The sequence below is a fragment of the Xenopus tropicalis genome, chromosome 10 (genome assembly GCF_000004195.4).
Source record: "Xenopus tropicalis strain Nigerian chromosome 10, UCB_Xtro_10.0, whole genome shotgun sequence".
NCBI classification, from domain to species: domain Eukaryota; kingdom Metazoa; phylum Chordata; class Amphibia; order Anura; family Pipidae; genus Xenopus; species Xenopus tropicalis.
The window spans coordinates 18,624,580-18,630,579 of NC_030686.2; positions in this window are offsets into that span (position 1 = coordinate 18,624,580).

Sequence of the window (6,000 nt, forward strand, 5' to 3'; positions counted from 1 at the left end):
ATATGCTATTTGGGAGCAAGTACAAGGTACTGTTATATTGAAACAGCTAAAAAGGAAATAATTTTTTAAAAAATTAAATTTTCTTTATATATCATAGAGTCTATGGGAGATGGTGTTACCATAACTCAGAGCTTTCTGGATAACAGGTTTCTAGAAAACAGATACCATACCTGAACAACATGCAACAGAACTTTTATCCTTTAGGACAATAAAAATATTGTATACTAGAACAACAATATAGTTGTGTAAAGCTCATTGTTTGTTTTTCTAATTGACCTGACCAGCCTTGATATACAGTCATGTTCCTCTATGAGGGGGCTGCCATATTTGTGCAGCAGGAGTCTGTTAGCATTAGAAGCTGTAACTGACAGGCTGAGAAGGGACAGTCAGGTTGGCAAAACAGTCAGGTTTAGGAACTTCAACTAATAATTACTTACAAAAGCAACGCTTTCAGTGAAAAACCATCAGCAGGAATTTTATTTCATAACCCCACACATATATATGCTTGACCTGAGCTACTGCCTGTCAATGTTGGCATCATAGTATATTTCCTGAGCTAAGTCTCCTGGTTGGATGCAACACCTCTGTTTCATTGTATTCCAGTCTGTTATATAGCAGGCACATTAATACAGAATAGAGAAGCCAGAGTAAGTTTAAACTCATAGCCTGCAAACTAGATTAAGGTGTCTTTTGACCAAATTTAATAGATACATAATTCCCCAGCATGCAATGTAAGTCAGAACCTCTGCTCAACCATAAGCAACAAGTCTCACCTAATCATTCTGCTAGGGATAGGGAACTGCTTCACTCCACTCCTGCCCTGCCCGCCAGTGCTCAACATACTGATTGTGCCAGGCACAGTCTTATACGGTAATCATCTACTACACTCATGCACAGGGTTTGGCTACACCCAATCACACCAGTAGCCAAGCTCCTACACCTCTTAACCTTTACTATGTATATACTTTTTTTGTGACATTTAACAGACTAATATTTGGCACCCATTTAGACTTTCCATCTCCTTTAAATCTCAGGTTTGGCAATTAACTGATTTCCCAAGAATGAGGATGTGACCACAAAATTCATATAGACAGACACAAGAGATCATCTGCACTCCTCCCATCCATATATATAGGACACATTCTGTGTATTAAAAGAGAACTAAAGCCCAACTAAATAAATGTTGTACATTATATTTTGGGTTTCTGTTCCAGCCCAAGGCAACCACAGCCCTTATGCAAGGAAGATCTGTGCCCCCAAAGATGCCCCTAGTAGCTCCCCATCTTCTTTTCTGCTGATTCACTGCAATACAATATACTGTATATACAAAATATAAATGGCAAAGGATAAGGCTGATTAGTAATTAATACAGATAATTACTACATGGTAGCTCAGAAACCAGTGTGACTAGCATCAGAATTTAAAAAACAACTTTTTAGCATCAGCTTATATTACTGGCCAACCTCCTGTTCTGCTTGATAATTTGCAATGACCGTAAGCTCAGCTTCTCAACAGCCGCCCAGAGCCCAATGAGCATGTGAGACACTTTCCAAGATGGGAAGCTCGTGTGACAAGTTTGAAGTCCCGGATCATTGCTGCTATTAAGATGCTGAAACTTTAGGCTGGTGCAGTATGTTCAGTCTATAAAATATGGCATTTTTAGTTATATTGATTTTTAGGATTTAGTTCTCCTTTAAAGGAACAGTAACACTGTCAGGAAAACGCCACTAACAGACGCGCCTGACACCGGGACGGGGAACAAGGGGTTACACGCAGTCACCTTTCACACAGGTTAGACTAACATCAAGCACCCCCAAACAAACCACCGCCCCAAATACAACTATTCGCTGCCACCATCTATCATTAACAGGCGATAGAAACCTAGTTACTGAAATATATCGCACACAAACTTTCTTACTGCAGTTAAGGTTAGTTCTCACTAATTTAACAGCACACTAGCAGCCACAGGGTTAACATTACAGTCAAACCCACCCCCCTGCTAGCAGCCCACTAGTTAATTAGCATCTACACAGAATCTGCCCTCTACCCAATACACATACACACACCAAACAGTTAATACACCTAGGCCTGAGCAGTCATACGAGGTACGTGGGAATTGATATAGAGCCAATGGACTAAACTTATTAAATTTTATATTTAATATTACCAGGGTAAACAGTGCAGTTTTCAAAAGATGTTACAAAAGAGAAACATACATACAAAACAGTCAATAAAATAAACGGGGATAAAAACACAGAGAAAACCCTAGTACATTACCGAGTGATCTGTTGTGCCCTCTGAGGCAAGAGGTTGAAGGTCCTGAGCCCATCCCCCAACATAAGTTGCATAAATTGAGGCCTCCAGAATGAGCTAAAGAATACCTGGGCATGCGTGCTTTTATCCCCTGCTGGGCCCCTCCCTCATTACCGTATGCATGAGGAGGGAGTGCCCAGGAACTGGTCACATGACCCCTTTGGGTGGTCCCCACCCACCCTCTTTAGAGAGCTGTACTTCTCATGCCAGTTTCTTTCATATAATATTGGTACTAGCCAGTACTCAATATTATTATGAAAGTAGGGAATTGTTTTAACCCATATGGGGGCGATCAAAATGATACCAAACATGAGGGGGGTCTCATGTCCCAGTCCCCCAGAAACCATCCCTCCTAACTGGCGGGTAAAGGCCGCCACTGTTTGGTATCATTGGGAAGCCTGGGGCCTCCTCATAAATCCTATGTGATTTATGAGGATGTGGACCTTAAAGCAGCGGAGATATGGATCCATTTCTATAATCCATATTTTCTGTATGCTGTCCCCCCTGCTGTTCCTAAGCCCACTCTTTGCCTCTCTTTGATCAACAGATCAAAGACCCCAGCTTCCTGCCCCAACAGGCTGGTCCCGCATTGTCTGATGAAGTTGACACCTTCCTGCAGTACTGGGTGCATATTTCATTAAGGGTCTCTGCGGGAGCCCGAAACCAGATGTTGATAGTGTGTATTGGGTTAATTAGGGGTGTCTGGTGGACACAACGCAAATGCTGCCATTTTGCCTTGTTACAATGCCCGGGCAATATGGCCTGGCATGACAAACACCAAAAAATCAAAGTGTATAAAAGGAACTACAGTATAATGTACTGTTGCCCTGCACTGGTGCAACTGGTGTATTTGCTTTAGAAACATTACTATAGTTTAGTAAATGAAGCTGCTGTGTAGCCATGGGGGCAGCCATTTAAAAGAGAAAAGGCACAGGTTATATAGCAGATAACAGATAAGTTATGTACAATACAATGGTGTTTTATCTGTTATCTGCTATGTAACCTGTGCCTTTTCTCCTTTTTCCAGCTTGAATGGCTGCCCCCATGGCTACACAGCAGCTTTTTATATAAACTATAAAAGTGTTTCTGAAGCAAATGTGCAAATTTTACCAGTGCAGGGCAACAGTGCATTGTGTTGTGATTACTTAAAAACATTTTTATTTTTTGGTGTTACTGTTCCTTTAAGATGCCAAGAAATGCCCTCCCCTTGGGGATTGTTTGTAGTATATTGCAATATATGGACAAACAACCCCTGTTTTGCTTAAAGGGGAGGGCATTTCTTGGTAGCCTAAAGGAGTTGTTCACCTTTAAATTAACTTTTAGTATAAAGTTGAGAATGGTATTCTTAAACATTTTACAACTGGTGTTCATTTGTTTTTTTTTTTGTTTTGTTTTTTTTTAATTATTTACCTTTTCCAGCTTGAATTTCAGCAGCTTTATGGTTGCCAGGGTCCAATTTAGTCTAGCAACCAGGCAGTGGTTTGAAAGAGAGACTGAAATATAAATACAAGAGGGCCTAATTAGAAAATGATGGACTAAAAAGTAACAATAAAATTGTAGCCTTACAGATCAACAGTTTTTTGGCTGGAGGGGCCAGTGACCCCCATTTGAAAGATGGGAATAGTCAGAAGGGAAAGGCAAATGATTTAAATAGAAAAAAAAGAAAATGAAGACCAATTGCAAAGTTGCTAAGAATTGGTCATTCTATAACATAGAAAAAGTGAACAGCCCCTTTAATGCACAGTGCAAAGGACCTCCTGTTTCTGTCCAAATTCATTGATTTCCCACTAGATGGCAGTATTTATTAAGAAAAAGATTGTTCTGTGTTCATTATTGATACCATTCTTTTTACTATTAGGGGTTATTGAAAGCAGGTTTTCAAATAATCCATTAAAAAGACTAAACAAGAAAGGAAAGGACAGAAAATATGGTTTTGGTATGTAATGATGTACACGTGGCACTATGTCTCGTTGGCATAGGCACAGATTCAGTCCCTATATTTTGGTTTGTCATAACAGGATTCTGGGAAGAAATTCCTTTAGGCTCTTAGATAAGTCCCATTTACATGGGCTTGTCCCATTTACATGGGTTTATCCTATAGACTAATGCTGACCCACTGGGTTTTCAATGCAAAAGCCAGGATAAAAGCTGATCAGATTCCCAACTACAGACCGGTTTTGCCCTTCTTGGGGCTCATCAGTGTAGTGAAGGTTTGTAACTGTAGTTAAAAATCTGATATACACAAAATATAACCTGACTTTGTGTTATTATATTCCCCTAGCAGCCTCACCATTTTATCCACAAGATAATAAGTGAGGAGACTACTCCCTCTAGTGGAAGTTCTATAGTAGAGAATGGTAAATAATATACTGTGGGCCAGAGTTGCCAGGTCTAATTTAAAAACCAGATAAAGTCAGTCCCAAAATGTTTCAAAAGTAGCCCATAAATAGCCTAATATGTGCAGTGAAATAAAATCTATATAATAAAAGAATATATGTTAAAATACACTTTCTCTATCTCAAGCCTAGAATCACTAGCCGTGCCCCCTGCCCACTCTCCAATGTCACCCACACAACACATGACTGATGTGTCTTGCCCTATGTGCCCATGAGCTGCCATCCTTGACATACAGTAAAACTACATTATCCAGAATTTACTGGTTGCTTGTATTAGCAGATATTGGGCCAGGAAACATCCCAGAATCCAAGAAAAAATGATTCAGAATATTCAGAACTCCAGACATGCCAGTAAGATCACTGCATGCCTCCCAACATTTAACATAGTAAGTTGGGTTGAAAAAAGACATCCATCCATCACGTTCAACCATAATGACTATATATAACCTGCCTAACTTCTAGTTGATCCAGAGGAAGGTAAAAAACCCCATCTGAAGCCTCTCTAATTCCTTCAGGAAAAAATTCCTTCCTGACTCCATTTGAAAAATTATACTGTAGTATAAACTGCCATGCACAGACACTTTGTGGCCACACACCCCAGATACCTTTCATGGCACACTGTGGCCCTCATGAATTTCATGACAGACAAAATAATGGCCCCCAAGCATTTCATGGCATACTGTGGCCCACTGTGATTAGGGGAGTATATTCCGGACATCTACAGATAACCAGTATCAGTGCTATTTTGAGTAGTAGTCAAAGCTAAGCGGTCTGAGTGATTCCTTTATCCTTTATGCACTGGCATTTCAGAATGCTGAGCAAAGTAAAGCAAAGTCCCTACATGTGTGCACTAGGGTTTCTGCCTGTCCAGTTTTGATCCGGACAGCCCTGTTTTTGGAAGGGTTGTCAAGGTCAAAACTGCCTGGCCGGTATTGCAAATTAGGAAATCTGGGGGCGCAACTCAGACACAACTCCATTTGGTATTGAGTTGTGTTATTCATAGTTTTTGAAGGAACAGATTACAGGGATAGGTATATTAGTGGTTTCTGTTTTGTGTGGGGCTCTTTAACAAATTTTGGTTTCAAAGCCAAAATTCCCCTTTAATAAATGATTTTTTTCAATTAATTTCTAGTTTTTTCTTAGTTGTTTTTATTTAAGTTCCTTAAGCTAACTTTTTTTCTGATTGCGACATGCTTATGCTGGGAGTTATAGATGCGTCTGACTACACAAAGCTTGCAATTATTAAACGCATGACAAACAGGACCACTGGGTCTTCACAAGCATAACGCCA